At 39.6% G+C, this 22,373-nt stretch overlaps 1 protein-coding gene and 1 long non-coding RNA gene across 6 annotated transcripts in view; one reads left to right on the forward strand and one right to left on the reverse strand.

Annotated features, from left to right (window-relative positions):
* LOC134294713 (neurexin-2-like) overlaps positions 1–22,373 on the reverse strand; it is a 114,937-nt gene that overhangs the window by 59,968 nt on the left and 32,596 nt on the right. The window lies entirely within an intron of this gene.
* On the forward strand, positions 7,930–16,167 carry LOC134294719 (uncharacterized). Its single transcript, XR_010001438.1, has 2 exons — positions 7,930–10,367; positions 14,165–16,167. It is a non-coding gene; the product is annotated as an uncharacterized LOC134294719 (long non-coding RNA).

The raw sequence follows: 22,373 nt of genomic DNA on the forward strand, positions 1-22,373 counted from the left end.
AATTTTTTCACAAGTCTGACATTCTGTGTAACATAGCATAACACTGCCACATAGATCACTTCTGTTCTGGCTGCCAGCCCTTTTTCAGGATCCTATATTCCATACCCTTTCACCCCATCCCATAAGTGAGCCAGCAAGTCATAGACGCTGCAGATGCAGCTTTTGTACGTTTGTGCTGCCTCTTGTTGACCTTCCATTGCAGTGGTCAAAACTGTTATTCTTTTGCATGGCCTTTGGTTTATAAAACTGCGAGCGCTGTGCTTTCGAACGGTGTAATTTATAGAGTCTATTGGCATCACTTGGGGAAGTCCTGGTGGGCGGAAAGCAATTAGCAAATACATTTCATACTTGACAGCAACAACAAGAGCAACAACAATGTCATCGCTTAGGGCCTGGAGTGCAGCGGCCATAGTGGCCCAGTGTTTCTTCCAAAGGCCTAAACTTTTGGCCAAAGGAAGGAGGCAGCCAGATAGTTGCAAACCAAAGCACCGTTGTACGAGGGTTGAATGAAAAGTAATGCCTCCACCTTCGTAACACCTCAACAGATGACAGTCCTGGTCTGCGGCAGGTACTGGCTTGTTCAGTAGACTCTCCTCTACAGTTCCATTTGGCAGGAAGCCTTAGCATTGAACAGTTGTGTTGTTAAAGTGCGAAGTATGGAACCCTGCGCAGAATGGGAAGCCTTAGCCTTGAACGGTTGTGTTGTTAAAGTGTGAAGTATGGAACCCTGCGCAGAATGGGAAGCCTTAGCCTTGAACGGTTGTGTTGTTAAAGTGTGAAGTATGGAACCCTGCGCAGAATGGGAAGCCTTAGCATTGAACGGTTGTGTTGTTAAAGTGTGAAGTATGGAACCCTGTGCAGACTGAGAAGCCTTAGCATTCAACGGTTGTGTTGTTAAAGTGCAAATTATGGAACCATGTGCAGATGGGGAAGCCTGAGCATTGAACGGTTGTGTTGTTAAAGTGCAAAGTATGGAACCCTGCGCAGACGGTCGGTCAATGCGACTTAAGCAATGTGCAGTCATTGAATTCTTCACCGCAGAAGGTGCCACCCCAAAGGAGATTCAGCAGAGAATGCAAGCTGTTTATGGTGATTGTGTTGATGTGAGGTTAAAGAGGTTGAGGTAGGAACATCTGACTTGCGTGACAAAGAAAGAGTTGAACGTCCTGTGACAGCAACCACTGAGTTTCACAAGCAAAAGGTTGACAGATTGATTTAGGACGATCGTTGTATCCCTCAGAGAGAAATTTCAAGCACAATTGGCATTTCACAAGAATGTGTGGGTCACATTATTGCTTTGCATGGTGATCGGAAGATCTGTGCACAATGGGGACTGTGGGACGCCGGTTGTGGAAACCGAGTGTTGACATCTTCCCGTGACGACTTCAGAAAACGTGTTCATAGTTGGCAGAAATGTATCCAATTGTCTGGTGATTATGTGGAAAAGTGAATAGTGATAGTTAAAGACCACATTCTAAGGATTATTTCTGCATTTGATTTATTAAAATATTCCCATCCAAACTGAAGTAACGAAGGTGGAGGCATTACTTTTCATTCAACCCTCGTATAATTCAACTCTGTTTGGTCTAGTTCTTCACAGCAAAAAGAAAACAGTTTTTTTCCCCTCTGCCATGTGCAAATCCTTTTTGAGGCACCCTAAGAGGTCTCTCTTCCCCACCCCTATATCTCATACCACTCCCCCCATCTTCTCTTTTCCAGTCTAAATATTCTTCCAGCGTTTATTTTCTCACAGGATTTGTTTTCCATGGGGGCAGATTTGCAAATGCTCCAAATGAGGTTCGTAATAAGGATTTAAAAGATGAATAATGTTGGTCTGGAAGAACGAACCAATAAATCACACGAATTGAGTCATTCATCATCCACTGGAAATGTGCATGCTAAAAATCTCCCTGAATGGATCTGTGGCTGACAGTTTCTTAACTCACAGGATCCCGGTGCATCTGGCACGGCTTTGCTTGTTGGGTGTAAGCCCACGACTCAATGGGATGAAAGGGAAAGCACTCTGCACATGCTCCTTGTTGTTTATGCCATGTGCAAAAGGCCCAGTCCCTATGCTGTCTGGAGATTTACCATATATACTCGAGTATAAGCCGACCCGAATATAAGCCGAGGCACCTAATTTTACCATAAAAAAACTGGGAAAACATTGACTCCAGTATAAGCCGAGATACCAATAAAATTGCCGTATTTTCTCGAGTATAAGTCGACCCAAATATAAGCCAAGGCACCTAATTTTAGCACAAGAAATCTGGGAAAACATTGACTCGAGTATAAGCCGAGATACCAAAAAAATTACCATATTTTCTCGAGTATAAGCCGACCCAAATATAAGCCAAGGCACCTAATTTTACCACAAGAAATCTGGGAAAACATTGACTCGAGTATAAGCCGAGGGTGGTAAATACATCGTGATATTTTGGTGCTAAATTCGTAAATACAGTAATTACTGCGTAGCTTTACTGCATATTGAACTACTTTTTCTGTCAAATTTGTTGTATAACATGATGTTTTGGTGCTCAATTTGTAAAATCATCACTTAATTTGATGTTTGATAGGCTTTTTCTTAATCCCTCCTTGTTATCCAACATATTCGCTTATCCAACATTCTGCTGGCCTGTTTATGTTGGATAAGTGAGACTCTACTGTACCAATACATTTACATTAATTGAGGCACCAGTCGTTTAAATGTTTTGGGATCTTTACATCAAACTGGAATTTAAGATATTCAACTCTAATTAAATCATTATTTTCATCTTCTTCAATGTAAATGTGTTTATGTATCCTTTTAATAATCATAGAGTGAAATAATCAATGTAATAATAATAATAATAATAATAATAATAAATGCCGTAAAATAATAAATGTAAAAATAGAGTAAAATAATACATGTATTAATAATAAAAATAGAGTAAAATAAATGTAAAAGTAACAACAATAATAGAGTAAAATAATAAATGTAATAATAATAATTAATAGAATAAAATAATAAATGTATTAATACCAATAATAACAGAGAAAAATAATAAATGTACCATATGGTTGTTGTATGTCTTTCGGGCTGTACCATATATTTTCGAGTATAAGCTGACCCAAATATAAGCCAATCAGGATCCTCACCCGAGTATAAGCCGAGGGGGCCTTTTTTAGTCCTAAAAAAAGGGCTGAAAAACTAGGCTTATACTCGAGTATATACAGCACATTCCTTAATCATTTTCAAAAAGCTATGGGCAATTTGCTGTGAAAAAACAGCTGGTCCACTGTAACTTCTTTGTTTCAAGCCTTTTTCTGTTCCAAACCAGAGTAAGTCCATTTAATTAGCAAGATTTGCATATGTGTTTACATCACATTCAGGAATTGATTTAATAGGATTTTGCCTTAGTCTCTTACCACTGGCTCTGAGCCTAAAGCAGTTTTGGGTTCCTAAGATTTTAAGCCCTTGTTTTGTTTTGTTTTTTAAATCGTTATTTATATAGGCCTCCCAATAACAATGTTCTATGGCCAGCTCACAAAACCATAAAATATTTAAAAAGACCATAGTCAAAACACAATAGCCAAGTGCAATGAATTGCAGCATGAAATATTGTGTTGGCAGCAGAGAAAATAAATCCAACTTACACAGCATCAGCACAGGCTCAATAAGATGCAAGAGGTTTGCCTTGTTTAGTCTCACTTCCCAGTTTGGCCACCAACAAACCTTCCAACAGACCTCACAACCTCTGAGGATGCCTGTCATAGATGTGGGTGAAATGTCAGGAGAGAATGCTTCTAGAACATGGCCATACAGCCTGGAAAACTCACAGGTTAATCACCTTGATTAGCATTGAATAGCTTCATCTCCTGGCTTCTTCCTGCCTGGGGGCATCCATTGTTTAGAGTCGTTAGCTGCCCCTGGTTAATTCATGTCTGGAACTCCTCTGTTTTCAGAGTGTTGCTTCTTATTTACTGTTCTGATTGTTGAGTTTTTTTAATACTGGTAGCCAGATTTTGTTCAGTATATGGCTCAAGTATTTTATAATGTACTAGCTGTGCCCGGCCACGCGTTGCTGTGGCGAAGTCTGGTGGTCTGGGAAATAAAGTATTGAGGAATTGGTGGTAGTTAAGGTCAAGGGTAAAGGTTTTCCCCAGACATTAAGTCCAGTCGTGTCTGACTCTGGAGGTTGGTGCTCATCTCCATTTCTAAGCCGAAGAGCCGGCGTTGTCCGTAGACTCCTCCAAGGTCATGTGGGATGACTACATGGAGCGGTGTTACCTTCCCGCCAGAGCAGTACCTATTGATGCACTCACATTTGCATGTTTTCGAACTTCTGGGTTGGCAGAAGCTGGAGCTAACAGTGGGGGCTCTCTCCGCTCCCCCAATTCAAACCTGTGGCCTTTCGGTCCAGAAGTTCAGCAGTTCAGCGCTTTAACACGCTGCGCCATCAGGGGATATTATTTCCTAAAGGTTGTGAATATACAATATTTCTGATTGGTTTTTTTGTTTGTTTGTTGGAGGCAAGTATGAATGCTGCAATTAGGAAAAATGATTAGGATGTAATGGCCTTGCAGCTTTAAAGCCTGGCTGTTTCCTCCCTGAGTGAATTTTTTGTTGGGAGGTGTTAGCTGGCCCTGATTGTTTCCTGTCTGGAATTCCCTTGTTTTCAGGGTGGTGTTGTTTGCGATATTTTATGTGCTTCTACTGTCTGTGGCCCTGAGAAAACAGAGGATTTTCCAGACTTTGATGATGGGAATACTTTGTTGGGAGGTGTTAGCTGGCCCTGATTGTTTCCTGTCTGGAATTCCCTTGTTTTCAGAGTGGTGTTGTTTGCGATATTTTATGTGCTTCTACTGTCTGTGGCCCTGAGAAAACAGGATTTGCCAGACTTTGATGATGGGAATACTTTGTTGGGAGGTGTTAGCTGGCCCTGATTGTTTCCTGTGTGGAATTCCCCTGTTTATTTACTGTCCTGGTTTTAGAGATTATATTGTTCTGCATTATTCTATCCGAGTAATTATTTCATATTAAAGAAGAATCTCACTTATCCAACATTCGCTTATACAATGTTCTGGATTATCCAACGCAGTCTGCCTTTTCATAATCAATGTTTTTGTAGTCAGTGTTTTAAATTCATTGTGATATTTTAGTGGTAAATTTGTAAATACAGTACAGTAGAGTCTCACTTATCCAACATAAACGGGCCGGCAGAACGTTGGATAAGCGAATATGTTGGATAATGAGGAATTAAGGATAACCCTATTAAACATCAAATTAAGTTATGATTTTACAAATTAAGCACCAAAACATCATGTTAGACAACAAATTTGTCAGAAAAAGTAGTTCAGTACACAGTAATGCTATATAGTAATTACTGTATTTATGAATTTAGCACCAAAATATCACGATATATTGAAAGCATTGACTACAAAAATGTGTTGGATAATCCAGAACGTTGGATAAGCGAGTGTTGGATAAGTGAGACTCTACTGTAAATACTACATAGCATTACTGCGCATGGAACTACTTTTTCTGTCAAATTTGTTGTAAAACATGATGTTTTGGTGCTTAATTTGTATAACGATTACCTAATTTGATGTTTAATTGGCTTTTCCTGAATCCCTTCTTATTATCCAACATATTCACTTATCCTGCCGGCCTGTTTACGTTGGATAAGTGAGACTCTACTGTATATTGATAATCTTAAATTATCTGCTTAGAACTGGATTATCTGAGGCCCCTTCTTCACAGCTGTATAAAATGCACACTGAAGTGGATTATATGGCAGTGTGGAGTCAAGATAATCCAGTTCAAAGCAGATAATATAAGATTATAAATGGGTTATATAGCTGTGTGGAAGGGCCTTGAGTTTACACTGCCATATAATCCAGTGCAAATTAGATAATCTGTGGAAGAATTCTAAGTGAGGCCTAAATCTGCCTGTCCCCTAACTGAAACCTGGCTGTCCTTTGGTTGCTAGGCAACCAAGTGGGCAGAGATTAGCCCTCTAAACTGGCAGCAATTGGATAAAAAAAATTATTGCTCTCCCTCTAATTAGGACTTTATTTTTCTTTTCTTTTTGTTGTATCAACCTTGAGGCGTGGATGATGGGTTGTGTTGTCAAATTTTGAGGTTGGGGGGCCTGTACTTTTGTTGTTTTGTGAATTGCCGTGATGCCATCACTCTTTTATATATATAGACTAGCTGTGCCCGGCCATGCGTTGCTGTGGCGAAGTCTGGTGGTATGGGAAATAAAGTCTTCAGGAATTGGTGGTAGTTAAGGTAAAGGGTAAAGGTTTTCCCCTGACATTAAGTCCATTATAAATGGGTTATATAGCTGTGTGGAAGGGCCTTGAGTCTACACTGCCATATAATCCAGTTAAAATCAGATAATCTGTATTTTAAAGGCAGTGTGGAAGAGGCCTAAGTGAGGCTTAAGTCTGCCTATCCCCTGGGCTGAGTGGGTTGCTAGGAGACCAAGTGGGTGGAGCTTAGCCTTCTAAATGGCAGCAATTGGATAAAAACAATTATTACTCTCCCTCTAATTAGAACTTTATTTTTTGTTTTCTTTTTGTTGTATGAACGTAGAGGCATGGATGAGGGGTTGTGCTGCCAAGCTTAGTGTTTCTGGGATGTGTAGTTTTGTTGTTTTGTCCTGGGCCGAAATTTCATTACCTTTTTATATATATAGATGGTTTTAAATCTATTTATTGTATTTTGTTAAATTACCTAATTGTTTTAATTGCTTAAGTTTTATCTTTTTGTATTGTATATTGGCATTGAATTTGGCCAGATTGTGAGCCACCCTGAGTCCCTTCGGGTGAGAAGGGCGGGATAGAAATGATGGAAATAAATATATATAAACCTTTCTTGCTTAGTTATCCATACCTCACAACCTCTGAGGATGCCATGGATGTGGGTGAAACGTCAGGAGAGAATACTTCTAGAACATGGCCAGACAGCCCGGAAAACATACAACAACCCTGTGATCCTGGCCATGAAAGCCTTCGACAACACAAAGATTTCAGTTCTCAATATGAAACACTGGAATAAGGTTACAAAGGCAACAAAAGGCAGCTCAGTGGGAATGGGGAACACACACTGAACACAGCTGTGACAAATTAAATTAAAAAACACTAATAATGAATGCAATTACTAGCAAATGGTGGATGTAAAATAGACACAGTTAGCACTGAGCAGGAAAGATATTTAGAATGGAAGGAGGAGGGTTGGCCTTTAGTTTCAGGACCATGGACAGCAAACAGAAGGACTATAAGCGGTCCTTTCTAGATTGGAATTCCCGCTCTTCCTAATCTTGGATTCTCTCTTAATGTTTAGGCCAGGGGTCCTCAAACTTTTAAAGCAGAGGGCCGGTCCACAATCCTTCAGACTGTTGAGGGGCCGAATTATCATTTGGAGAAAAAAACCGAACAAATTCCTATGCACACTGCACATGTCTTATTTGTAGTGCAAAAAACAACAATAACAATGAAAGAACAATACAATATTTAAAAATGAAAATAATTCTAACCAACATAAACCTATCAGGATTTCAATAGGAAGTGTGAGCCTGCTTCTGGCCAATGAGATAGTCAGGTTAATTAGGATTGTTGTTGTTGTGTGTCTTCAAGTCATTTCAGACTTTGGGCGAGCCGAAGTCCAAAATTATTTATTTATTTATTTACTACATTTATTTACTACATTTATATCCCACTGTTCTCACCCCGGAGGGAACTCAGAGCAGCTGTAATACATACAATATATTATATCATTAGCATAGCACAATATTAGCATTATACTATATTGAACTATACCACTATACTGTAATATTATATGTAATATATAACATATAATTAATATTATTATATGGCATTATTGTTAGTATTATATTGTATAAAATGATAATATTATTATCAATATTACATGTATATACAATATATTATATTATTAAAACTGATATAAAAATATTATATTATAAATGAGGGCAGGGGCCAGGTAAATTACCTTGGAGGGCCACATCCGGCCCCCGAGCCTTAGTTTGGGGACCCCTGGTTTAGGCGAATCCATTGCTCCGTGTTGTAGTCCCTAAAGTAAAGCAGCAGCTATCACATATACAAGTCGAATCACCCAATCTGTATGGAAAAAGTCACACGAGAAAGGACAAAGACCCACCCCGAGGAAAAGTGTTCTTGCCATACTTCAAGGGAACCACTGGCCACAAAGGGAAGCTGATGAAGAAACACAACCTACAAACTATCTACAGACCCACGAAGAAAATAAAGAACAGCACTCAGAAAACAGGGGAATTCCAGGCTGGAAACAATCAGGGCCAGCTAACACCTCCCAACAAAGGATTCCCCCAGGCAGGAAGCAGCCAGGTGTTGAATCTGCAAGGCTATTCAATGCTAATTAAGGTGGCCAGAGTCACCATTCACTCTATGGAGCCCCTGATGGCATAGTGGGTTAAAGCCTTGTGACTTGAAGGTTGACTTGAAGCAAAGGCTGAGTTTGTGCAAAATAAATAAATAAATAAATAAAATTCCAGCAATGTTATTCTTTTATCATTTGGAGGCATGGCCTGATGCTCCAAAGGGCGGGATATAAATGTATTAAATAAATAAATAAATAAATAAATAAATAATTTTCCTACTTTTTCTTGTGTGCAAGGCAAAGGCTGAGTTTGTGCAAAATAAATAAATAAATAAATAAAATTCCAGCAATGTTTTCTTTTATCATTTGGAGGCATGGCCTGATGCTCCAAAGGGCGGGATATAAATGTATTAAATAATACCTTGTTTCCCCAAAAATAAGACAGTGTCGTATATTAATTTTTGCTCCCAAAGAGGCGCTAGGTCTTATTTTCAGGGGATGTCTTATTTTTCCACAAAGAAAAATTCACGTTTATGGTTGAATGTTTAAAAAATGAAAATTTATTATCTACTGTACAGTAGTTGTCATCACAAACCAGCATAACCAAACTGTGAATCCTTTCAAGAATTTCTATATTATATTTTATTGCTATACTGTTTTTAAATTACTGTTTTAAATTTCTGTTCATATGTAAATTTATGTTGTTGTTGGGCTTGTCCCTGTGTAAGCTGCCCTGAGTCCCTTCTGGGAGATGGAGGTGGGATACAAGAATAAAGTTATTATATTATTATTATTATTATTATTATTATTATTTCTTGTTCCTACCTTTATTTCCATGTACAACAATCCTGCATGCTTCCAAACAAAAACTTTGCTAGGTCTTACTTTCAGGAGAGGCCTTATATTTAGCAACTAGCTGTGCCCGGCCACGCGTTGCTGTGGCAAAGTATGGTGGTATGGGAAATAAAGTATTGAAGAATTGGTGGTAGTTAAGGTAAAGGGTAAAGGTTTTCTCCTGACATTAAGTCCAGTTGTGTCCGACTGCACACTGAAGTGGATTATATGGCAGTGTGGAGTCAAGATAATCCAGTTCAAAGCAGATAATATGAGATTATAAATGGATTATATAGCTGTGTGGAAGGGCCCTTGAGTCTACACTGCCATATAATCCAGTTCAAATCAGATAATCTGTATTTTATAGGCAGTGTGGAAGAGGCCTAAGTGAGGCCTAACTCTTCCTGTCCCCTGGGCTGCGTGGGTTGCTAGGAGACCAAGTGGGCGGAGCTTAGCCTTCTAACTGGCAGCAATTGGATAAAAACAATTATTCCTCTCCCTCTAATTAGGACTTTATTTTTCTTTTGTTTTTTGTTGTATGAACATAGAGGCATGGATGAGGGGTTGTGCTGCCAAGTTTAGTGTTTCTGGGATGTGTAGTTTTGTTGTTTTGTCCTAGGCCGAAATTTCATTACCTTTTTATATAGATAGATTCAGCAAAACCTCTACTAGGTCTTATTTTTCTGGGGATGTGTTATTTTCAGGGAAACAGGGTAAATAAATAAATAAATAAATAAATTTCCTACTTTTTCTTGTGTGCAAGGCAAAGGCCGAGTTTGTGCAAAATAAATAAATAAATAAAATTCCAGCAATGTTTTTCTTTTATCATTTGGAGGCATGGCCTGATGCTCCGGCACATGCCACGGAAGTTCTCCGATTGCCACCTGGTGGTGCCCAGCCTGCTCAACAGTGAGTAAGGAGTAGAAGCCATGCCCTAGGAGATGTTCCACAGGGAGAAAAAGACACACACACACACACACACACACAGCATGCATTGCATCTTTTGGCAGCCGTGCTTGGCAACCGACCTTGGGCTGTCCTTGCAGGGAACGCCAAGGCTGGCTGGGCCTGGAGCCCCCTCGACAAGGAAAGCAATTCAGCAGGAAAAGAAAAATAGGAGCGGAGTCACTCGGCACCCATCATGGGAAGCAAAGCTAACGGGAACAGGCAGGTGGGCACCACTGCAGGCCTGCCTATGGGTATGGCATGAGCGAGAGGGATGGAGAAGGGCTGATTCAAAAAAAGGCAGGGAGAGGGGGAAAGAGAATAAACAAAGGGAAGCTGGAGGGGAGGAGAGGGAGGAGAGAGGCAAGGCAGCCAAAGGAGCAGTCTGCGGAAAGAAATATTGAAGCTGATGAACTGACGGAGCAGGGAGAGACCATTCCAGCCTGTGGATAGTTTAGTACAGTAGCAAAGGACATGGTTTTATTTATTACCCTTATTTATTACCCTTCTTCCGTCTAAAGAGCTCAAAGCAGGATATGTCACCCTTTCTCCCCAGCCCACCTATGTTAAATTTAAAGCAACCATGTGGTGACAATAGCATCCATTTAAATGAAAGGATGAATTCATTCCAGGTTTGAGTCTGATAGGAGGAACCCAAAATGCTGAATCATACAAATATGAGGGTTGGATGAAAAGTAAGGCCTCCACCTTTGTAGGTTAAAAGGTAAAGGTTTCCCCTGATGTTTCTCTCCATTTCTAAACCGAAGAGCCGGCATTGTCCATAGACATCTCCAGGTCATGTAGCCGGCATGACTGCATGGAGCACCATTGCCTTCCCACCGGAGCGGTACCTATTGATCTACTCACATTTGCATGTTTTCGAACTGCTAGGTTGGCAGGAGCTAGGGCTAACAGTGGGCGCTCATTCCATTCCCGGGATTTGAACCTGGGACCTTTTGGTCCATCTTCGTAACTCCTCAACAAATGGCAGTCCTGGTCTGCGGCAGGTCCTGGCTTGTTCAGTAGACTCCCTTCTACAGTTAGTTCCATTTGGCGGGAAGCCTTAGCATTGAATGGCTGTGTTGTTAAAGAGCAAAGTATGGAACCCTGCGCAGACGGGGAAGCCTTAGCATTGAACTGTTGTGTTGTTAAAGTGCGAAGCATGGAACCCTGCGCAGACGGGGAAGCCTTAGCATTGAATGGTTGTGTTGTTAAAGTGCGAAGCATGGAACCCTGCGCAGACGGGGAAGCCTTAGCATTTGAATGGTTGTGTTGTTAAAGTGCGAAGCATGGAACCCTGCGCAGACGGGGAAGCCTTAGCATTGAATGGTTGTGTTGTTAAAGTGCGAAGCATGGAACCCTGCGCAGACGGGGAAGCCTTAGCATTGAACGGTTGTGTTGTTAAAGTGCGAAGCATGAAACCCTGTGCAGACGGAGAAGCCTTAGCATTGAATGGTTGTGTTGTTAAAGAGCGAAGTATGGAACCCTGTGCAGACGGGGAAGCCTTAGCATTGAATGGTTGTGTTGTTGAAATGCAAAGTATGGAACCCTGCACAGATGGGGAAGCCTCAGCATTGAACGGTTGTGAAGTATGGAACCCTGTGCAAATGGTCAGTCAATGCAACTTAAGCAACGTGCAGTCACTGAATTCTTGAGAGAAGAAGGTATCGCCCCAAAGGAGATTCATCAGAGAATGCAAGTTGTTTGTGGTGATTGTGTTGATGTGAGTCCTATGCATTGCTGGGTGAGCAAGATTAAAGATGTTGAGGTGGGAATGTCTGAAGAGTTGGACGTTCTGTGACAGCAACCACCAAGTTTCACAAGCAAAAGATGGACAGATTGATTCAGGACGATCGCCGTATCACTCAGAGAGAAATTTCAAGCATAATGGGCATTTCACAAGAATGTGTGGGTCACATTATTGCTTTGCTTGGCTATCGGAAGACCTGTGCACGATGGGGACTGTGAGATGCTGGTTGCGGAAACAGAGTGTCAACTTCTTCTGTGACGGCTTCAGAAAACTTGTTCATCGTTGGCAGAAATGTATCCAATTGTCTGGTGATGATGTGGAAAAGTGAATAGTGGTAGTTAAAGAGCACATTCTAAGGATTGTTTCTGTGTTGGATTGATTAAAATATTCCCACCCAAACTGAAGTAACGAAGGTGGAGGCATTACTTTTCATTCAACCCTCGTATTATCCTTCAACTCTAGCTGTTTTGGCTAGGGCTGTTGGGAGTTGCAGCCACGTGCAAATGATCACCCATTCTCCATTCCTGCCATGGAAGTTGTTCTACAAGGGAAACTGTTCACCGTCTCCATGAAAAATTCAGTCTATATTATTGGTGGAGGAAGGGCATTATGTAGTGGTGCCCTTCCAATTTTTCTGCCTTAACACATCCTCTGTTCTTATGCTACAACGGGAGCACGATTTGGAGGCAATTCCCTACTGGGGATGAGATTCTGGCCCATAATATGAGTTGGGCTGAGCGAGAACATAAAAGACCCTTCCAGAATCACAAAAAGATGTTTGTGCTTATGGACTGCAAACGACTCACGGTAGCAGTTTCCGAAAATTTGCTCTTTTGAACTTCAGTGGCCCTGAACTGTTCAGGCATGGTTCCTCAGGGTGTTCAACTTGGAACACTGTGTCCAGTTCCGAGCACCACAGTTCAAGAAGGATGTCGACAAGCTGGAACATCTCCAGAGAAGGGCAACCAAGATGTTCAAAATACTCTCAAGACGAATGATTGAGGAGGCTGGGCATGTTTAGTTTGGAGACAAGTAGACATAGAGGTGATGTGATAGTCATAATATCAGAACGGAGTGAGCTTGTGTTTGGCAGAATCACAAAATCACTTAGTTAGAAGAAACTAAAAGGGCTGTTGAAGGCTTTCATGGCTTTCATGGCCAGAATCACTGGGTTGCTGTGAGTTTTCCGGGCTGTATAGCCACGTTCCAGAAGTATTCTCTCCTGATGTTTTACCCACATCTATGGCAGGCACCCTCACAACCTTTGAGGATGCCTGCCATAGATGTGGGCGAAATGTCAGGAGAGAATACCGTATAGACTCGAGTATAAGCCGACCCGAATATAAGCTGAGGCACCTAATTTTACCACAAAAAAACTGACTCCAGTATAAGCCAAGGGTGGTAAATTTCAGAAATAAAAATAGATACCAATAAAATTACATTAATTAAGGCATCGGTAGGTTAAATGTTTTTGAATATTTACATCAAGATCAAATTTAAGATAAGACTGTCCAACTCTGATCAAATCATTATTCTCATCTTCTTCAATGTACATGTGCTTATGTAACCTTTTAATAATAATAGAGTAAAATAAGAAATGTAATAATAATAATAATAATAATAATAATAATAATAATAATAATAAATACAGGAAAATAATACATGTAATAATAAATAGAGTAAAATAATAAATGCAATAATAATAATAATAATAAGATCAGAGTGAAATAATAAATGTAATCATAATAATAATAATAATAATAGAGTAAATAAAATACATGTGCTTATGTATCCTTTTAATAATAATAGAGTAAAGTAATACATGAAATAATAATAATAATAATATAGGAAAATAATACATGTAATAAAATGCAATGATAATAATATCACAGTGAAATAATAAATGTATTATTATTAATAATAATAAAAATAGAGTAAAATAAGTGCAATTGTAGCCACAACAATAGAGAAAAATAATAAATATATACCAATAATAATAGAGAAAAATAATAAATGTACCATATATTCTCGAGTATAAGCTGACCCAAATATAACCAACCAGGACCCTCACCCGAGTATAAGCCAAGGGGGGCTTTTTCAGTCTTAAAAAGAGGGCTTACTTTACTCTATTTTTATTATTATTAATAATACTTCTGGAACATGGCCATACAGCCCGGAAAACATACAACAACCCTCTTCCTCAAAACATTTATAAAACAGCATATGTTATCTGACCCAAGTACCTTACCAATCTTAATCTTCTACCGTTATAGGAGCATTCAACATCTATCTCTGACTGTTTTAGATAAACAGTTTTACCATCCTTGTGGAAGGCTTCTCTCATGTCCCCACATGGAGCTGGAGCTAACAGAGGGAGCTCATCCGCACTCTCCCCGGGTTGGATTCGAACCTGGCAGCCTTCAGGTCAGCAACCCAACCTTCAAGTCGCAAGGCTTTAACCCACTACACCACCGGTGGCATCTCCTGGGCAACGTCCTTGCAGACAGCCCATTCTCTCACACCAGAAGCGACTTGCAGTTTCTCAAGTCGCTCCTGACATGAAAAAAAAGATAAACAGTAGATTTTGTTTCTCTAAGGATTCCTCTTTCTTTACCAACAGCATTTGTTGCCTTTTCTATAACGAAGAATATCTGTGGAACACCTTTTGAATATCTGCATTATCAGCAATTATCTCTTTCCCCTCTTGTATCTTTATTTCTCTCTCTCTCTCTGTTTCTTTTTATAACTTAAACGCCAACAATCTCCCTGGCATATTTGCAAATTCAACGTTCTTTGGCTTTTGCATAATGCATTTTTTTTTCTCTCGATCTCAAGTCACAGTTAGCACTGATAGCCGTCTCTGTAAAATTTTAATATATGATTCATCACAGCCATTTTTTGAAGGAGATTTCTCTAATTATTCTACCAGATGCATCTTGTATATATTTTGGCATAATGAGACACAGGCGGTATTTATATTTTGAGATACTGAAACCCCATCTGATAATTTCAACTCGGTCTTTTCATTCACAATTTTTTTCGAATATATGACTTCCAGTGCTAACTTCATTATTTGGATTTAAAGAGATTGATGATGCACATAAATTTTTGCTTATCTTGCAGAATGAAGACAGCTTGACGCCACTTTAAATGGCGTGTCTAAATGTCATGGAAACACGGGAGTTGTGGTTTTACAAGGTCGTGAGCCTTCTCTGCCAAACTACAACTCCTATTCCAACAAAAGAAAATGACAAGCAATCTCACAATTGTGTGTCTCTATGGCAAGGACATCCTCTTGCATCTGCCCTCCAAGGTTTCGTGAGCAAGCATGCAAATGACCTGACCGGAGGCTGCTTGGTTTAAATATAGGCAGTGCCAGGAGGGCATCCGGCGTGGCACATGGAGAAGAGACAAACACAGAGATGGAAACACCCCTCGAAAACACCGCGAGTTTGCTTCTGAATTCTTCTGGAGTGGCCACATGCTCATATGCTCAATGCTTCTTGGCTTGATGACAATTAGGGGAGACAATGTCAGCCAATTTGTCATCAGGTGGATTGCAGGCCTCTCTAATGCTATATATTCAACGTTCTCATAGGTGCAATCTGCACTGATTCTGGTAGAATAGAATCCCACTTACACGACTTCCGCTAATTATAATATTATAATGGAATACAATATTATACTACTAATAATGCAATATAATTATATTAATTATATATTATATATTAAATGTAATATTACTAATAATATTACCATATAATGATATAGTACAATATAGTAATTTAATGCTTATATTGTGCTATGCTAATAATATATTGTATGTTCATTTGATTTGTAAGCCGCTCTGAGTCCCCTTTGGGGTGAGAAGAGAGGGATATAAATGTAGTAAATATTACTATTTACTATAAAATTATTACTAATAATATTACCATATAATGATATAGTACAATATAGTAATTTAATGCTTATATTGTGCTATGCTAATAATATATTGTATGTTCATTTGATTTGTAACCTGCTCTGAGTTCTCACCGCGGGGTAAGAAGAGCGGGATATAAATGTAGTAAATATTACTATTTACTATAAAATTATTACTAATAATATTACCATATAATGATATAGTACAATATAGTAATTTAATGTTCATATTGCGTTATGCTAATAATATATTGTATGTTCATTTGATTTGTAAGCCGCTCTGAGTCCTCTTCGGGGTAAGAAGAGCAGGATATAAATGTAGTAAATAAATATTACTAATAATATTACCATATAATGATGTAGTACAATATAGTAATTTAATGCTTTAACAACACAACCGTTCAATGCTAAGGCTTCCCCATCTGCACAGGGTTCCACACTTCGCACTTTAACAACACAACCGTTCAATGCTAAGGCTTCCCCATCTGCACAGGGTTCCATACTTCGCACTTTAACAACACAACTGTTCAATGCTAAGGCTTCCCCATCTGCGCAGGGTTCCACACTTCGTACTTTAACAACACAACCGTTCAATGCTAAGGCTTCCCCATCTGCGCAGGGTTCCATACTTCGCACTTTAACAACACAACCGTTCAATGCTCAGGCTTCCCCGTCTGTGCCGGGCTCCATACTTTGCACTTTAACAACACAACCGTTCAATGCTCAGGCTTCCCATCAAATGGAACTGATCTTTGTAGGTTCGACCTATTTGCCGACTTAGCATAGACCCACAGGTATGCCTTCTCAGTATTATACTTAGCACTTTAATGCCTTCATCAGTTGGGCAACTACCCCTCCCTGATGACTCTGACATATTTTGCACTTTGGCCCAGATCTGTGATTTTAACTCATGTTTTTAACACCTTATTTTGTATGTTGACCTTTTATGACTGTTCAATGCTAAGGCTTCCTTCCAAATGGAACTGTAGAGGAGAGTCTACTGAACGAGTGAGTACCTGCCACAGACCAGGACTGCCATCTGTTGAGGATTATGAAGGTGGAGGCATTACTTTTCATTCAACCCTCGTAATATGAAATATTTTGTGGTGGCTTAGTCTTTTTTGGGCAACTAAGTCCCACCAGCCTTACAAGAGACCGGCTTCTGATCTGAAGTTGGAATTGCTACTGTGGTTCAAATGCCCACTGGCTCCACTGGCTAGGAAATTCTTGGGAGTTGTAGTTGAGTGACCAGGGTGAGTGTAGGATTAGGTCTACTCATTGCTGAAGGGAAAACTAAATCCTTTAGGCATATCATAGGCCGGGCTAGAGCACAGGAAGAAAGGAAGCATGTACAAATGATCTCTCAGTCACTTGCATTCCAACTTTCCTGCTGTGTCATTGAGAAACTGCACACTTTGAGGAGCATCAAATGTGTTTGAGTCTAAATCCATCAGCCGGCCGGGGCCCTGTTTCCATGGCAACAGGGCTAGGTGACAGCTACCCCGGCCGTGACAATCGCCATCGCCTTCTTTTGCACAACCGCCACCCAAGAGTCAGTGGGCTGAAATGTCTGCCACAGCTGCCTGTGTGAGAGCTAATGGAGGCTTCTCCATCATCGCCAAGCCATCTCTACAACAACTAGCCATGTTTGGTCGCTACAACCATCTGCTTTCCAGACTCCTCCTCTCCCCCCCCCCACACACACACACACAAACCCAGACAACATGTAGCCGGGAGCGAGTGGGTGGGTGGTCTCAGCCCAAGTGACGGTGCGTGTGGGTGTTGTTGTTGTGCGTCTACATGGGAAAAGAAAACTTGGAGAGACTTCTTGACGTAAGCGAGAACCATTTGGCACTCCTCGTGAGACGAAGGGCGTGTTCGTGGAGGGGTTATGTAAACTGAAACTGTCTGGTTGCTGTCGGGATACTAAAACACATTGCCGTCGGGGCCTTACACACACACACACAAAAGGCAAACAGAGAAGGGTTAGATTTGCACAGGGATGGAGTGACAAGGTTTAAGGCACATTACCTATATGCAAACAGCCCTGAATCTGCAAAGCTGGCAGGAGCCAAGGCTCCAGTGTTTGTAATCCATGAATAGAGCCTCAAACAGAAAAGCATCTTAGTTTTGGCCTCCCAGAATCTCATTTTTATCCCTGCTGCTACCATCCCAGTATATGTCACTGCTCCAGAACTGGTTCTGAAAGAGTAGCGGAAGTTCTCTGGGATTTCAGAGAACGCTCTTTCTCAGCCTACTAAGAAAAAACAGAGTCTGGACCTAGGGCTTTCTCCCTCCAAAACAGATGCTCTGGTGCTCTAGATCCTCTCTAATTGCAAGCTGCATTATAACCTCTAGATCAGGGGTCCCCAAACTTTTTAAGCAGAGGGTCAGTCCACAATCCTTCAGACTGTTGAGGGGCCGAATTATCATTTGAAAAAACAAAAAACAAATTCCTTTGCATACTGCACATGTCTTATTTGTAGTGCAACAACAACAACAATGAAAGAACAATACAATATTTAAAAATGAAAACAATTTTTACCAACATAAACCTCTTAGGATTTCAATGGAAAGGGTGGGCCTGCTAATGGCCAATGAGATAGCCAAGTTAATTAGGATTGTTGTTGTTGTTGTTGTTGTTGTTGTTGTTGTTGTTGTGTGCCTTCAGGTCATGTCAGCCGAGCCTAAGTCTAAAATTAATTATTTATTTACTGCATTTATTTACTACATTTATATCCCACCCTTCTCACCCCGAAGGGGACTCAGAGCAGCCGTATGTACATACAATATATTATATTATTAGCATAACACAATATTAGCACTATATATTACTATATTGAACTACATCACTATACTATTATATAATATGTAATATATATATACAGTAGAGTCTCACTTATCCAAGCTAAATGGGCCGGCAGAAGCTTGGATAAGCGAATAACTTGGATAATAAGAAGGGATTAAGGAAAAGCCTATTAAACATCAAATTAGGTTATGATTTTACAAATTAAGCACCAAAACATCCTGTTATACAGCAAATTGGACAGAAAAGGTAGTTCAATACGCAGTAATGTATTTACGAATTTAGCATCAAAATATCATGATATATTCAAAACATTGACTACAAAAATGGCTTGGATTATCCAGAGGCTTGGATAAGCGAGGCTTGGATTAGTGAGACTCTACTGTAACATATAATTAATATTATTATATGGTACAGTATTACTATTAGTATTATATTGTATAGCATAAGATTATTATTAATATTATATGTATATACAATATATTATTAAAACTGATGTAAAAATATTATATTATAAAACTGAGGGCGGGGGCCAGGTAAATGACCTTGGAGGGCCGCATCCGGCCCCCGGGCCTTAGTTTGGGGACCCCTGCTCTAGATCATCTCTATGAGGGTTGAATGAAAAGTAATGCCTCCACCTTCGTAATTCCTCAACAGATGGCAGTCCTAGTACGCAGCAGGCCCTAGCTTGTTCAGTAGACTCTCCTCTACAGTTAATAATAATAATAATAATAATAATAATAATAATAATAATAATAATAATAACTTTATTCTTATACCCCGCCCCATCTCCCCGAAGGGACTCGGGGTGGCTTACATGGGGCCATGCCCAAACACCACAATATAAAAGCAAACAAAACAATAAAGCAAATCACTCAACAATAAAAACAACAATATCGATAAAAACAGCCATAAAAGGTCAACATACAAAATAAGGTGTTAAAAACATGAGTTAAAATCACAGATCTGGGCCAAAGTGCAAAATATGTCAGAGTCATCAGGGAGGGGTAGTTGCCCAACTGATGAAGGCATTAAAGTGCTAAGTATAATACTGAGAAGGCATACCTGTGGGTCTATGCTAAGTCGGCAAATAGGTCGAACCTACAAAGATCAGTTCCATTTGATGGGAAGCCTGAGCATTGAACGGTTGTGTTGTTAAAGTGTGAAGTATGGAACCCTGCCAGATGGAGAAGCCTTGGCATTGAACGGTTGTGTTGTTAAAGTGCAATGTATGGAGCCCGGCACAGACGGGGAAGCCTGAGCATTGAACGGTTGTGTTGTTAAAATGTGAAGTATGGAACCCTGTGCAGATGGGGAAGCCTTAGCATTGAACGGTTGTGTTGTTAAAGTGCAAAGTATGGAGCCCGGAACAGACGGGGAAGCCTTAGCATTGAACGGTTGTGTTGTTAAAGTGTGAAGTATGGAACCCTGCCAGACGGAGAAGCCTTAGCATTGAACGGTTGTGTTGTTAAAGTGCAAAGTATGGAGCCCGGCACAGACGGGGAAGCCTGAGCATTGAACGGTTGTGTTGTTAAAGTGCAAAGTATGGAACCCTGCGCAGACAGGGAAGCCTTAGCATTGAACGGTTGTGTTGTTAAAGTGCCAAATATGGAACCCTGCGCAGACGGTCGGTCAATGCAACTTAAGCAACGTGCAATTCTTGACAGCAGAAGGTGTCACCGCAAAGGAGATTCAGGAGAGAATGCAAGCTGTTTGTGGTGATTGTGTTGATGTGAGTACTGTGTGTCATTGGGCGAGTAAGTTTAAAGATGTTGAGGTGGGAACATCTGACTTGCGTGACAAACAAAGAGTTGGACGTCCTGTGACAGCAACCACTGAATTTTACAAGCAAAAGTTTGACAGATTGATTCAGGACGATTGTTGTATCCCTCAGAGAGAAATTTCAAGCATCATTGACATTTCACAAGAATGAGTGGGTCACATTATTGCTTTGCTTGGCTATCGGAAGATCTGTGCATGATTGGTCTTGTGAGACACTGGTTGTGGAAACCGAGTGTCGACTTCTTCCATGACGGCTTCAGAAAACATGTTCATTGTTGGCAGAAATGTATCCAATTGTCTGGTGATTGTGTGGAAAAGTGAAAAGTGATTGTTAAAGAGTACATTCTAAGGGTTATTTCTGTGTTGGATTTATTAAAATATTCCCATCCAAACCCAAGTAATGAAGGTGGAGGAATTACTTTTCATTCAACCCTCGTATTATTCTATGATTCTATGATCAATGTGGATAATATTGAACTTTTAAGTGTTTTGGTTTTGGGAGTTCTGGAAAAAAGGATGCTCAACCTATATTGTACTAGGGATTTTTATTCCAAGAATTGCATTATAAAATTCAGAGTCTGAGGTATAACCATGTTGCTATTTTCATAGCAGTCTGTTGGAGTCTGAATTAGATCAAAAAGGTAGACCAGACAAAGTTCTCCAGCAGATTTTATCTCTGAACATGAGAACAAAAGCATACCTTTCAGCATTTCAAAGATGGAAATTGCAGCAGATGCGGCTTAAACAAGCTCAGAGTGTGGTCAGAATGGCAAAGGTTGTTAAGAAGGGAGGAACACACAAGCGGAGAGTGCTGGACATAGTTTGCTTTTGCCCGAACCTTCTGGAAAGTCACAAGTCTGCACTCTCCTCTTCCCATGTGAAAATGAAAAATCATACCGTAAATAAACACAGATTTTTTACTTGAAAGAAAACCTCTCTAGGAATTTCTAGGTCTTCTAGCACATTTCTGTGGTTCATTGACAGGATCTCACTTTGTATTTTTCATAGGGAAAAACAGAACTTGCAAAAAAGTTACTTTCGGGCAGTATGTCTCAGAATCCCTAGTTTTTCCAACCTCTGAGGATGCCTGCCACAGATGTGGGTGAAACATCAGGAGAGAATACTTCTGGAACATAGCCATACAGCCTGGAAAACACACAACAACCCTGATCTAATTGTGTACATACTGTAGTATATGGAAATAAGGTACCGTATATACTCGAGTATAAGCCATCCCAAATATAAGCTGAGGCACCTAATTTTACCACAAAAAAACTGGGAAAACATTGACTCCAGTATAAGCCGAGATACCAATAAAATTACATTAATTGAGGCATCAGTAGTTTCAATGTTTTTGAATCTTTATGTCAAACTAATTTAAGATATGACTATTCAACTCTGATTAAATCATTATTTTCGTCTTCTTCAATGTAAATGTGCTTATGTATCCTTTTAATAATCATAGAGTGAAATAATAAATGTAATAATAATAATAAATGCCATGCCAAAAGATCTCAGTCGGCATTTGGAAACAACAGACATTGACAAAATTACGATCTGCCAGCTGCAAAAGGCCACCCTACTGGGATCTGCGCGCATCATCCGAAAATACATCACACAGTCCTAGACACTTGGGAAGTGTTCAACTTGTGATTTTGTGATACGAAATCCAGCATATCTATCTTGTTTGCTGTGTCATAATAAAATAAATGCAGTAAAATAATAAATGTAATAATAAATAGAGTAAAATATTAAATGTATTAATAATAAAAATAGAGTAAAATAAATGTAAGAGTAACAACAATAGAGTAAGATAATAAATGTAATAATAAATAGAGTAAAATAATAAATGTATTAATAATAATAAAAATAGAGTAAAATAAATGCAAAAGTAACAACAATAATAGAGTAAAATAATAAATGTAATAATAATAATAAATGGAGTAAAATAATAAATGTAACAATACCAATAA

The sequence above is a fragment of the Anolis carolinensis genome, unplaced genomic scaffold (assembly GCF_035594765.1).
Source record: "Anolis carolinensis isolate JA03-04 unplaced genomic scaffold, rAnoCar3.1.pri scaffold_19, whole genome shotgun sequence".
NCBI classification, from domain to species: domain Eukaryota; kingdom Metazoa; phylum Chordata; class Lepidosauria; order Squamata; family Dactyloidae; genus Anolis; species Anolis carolinensis.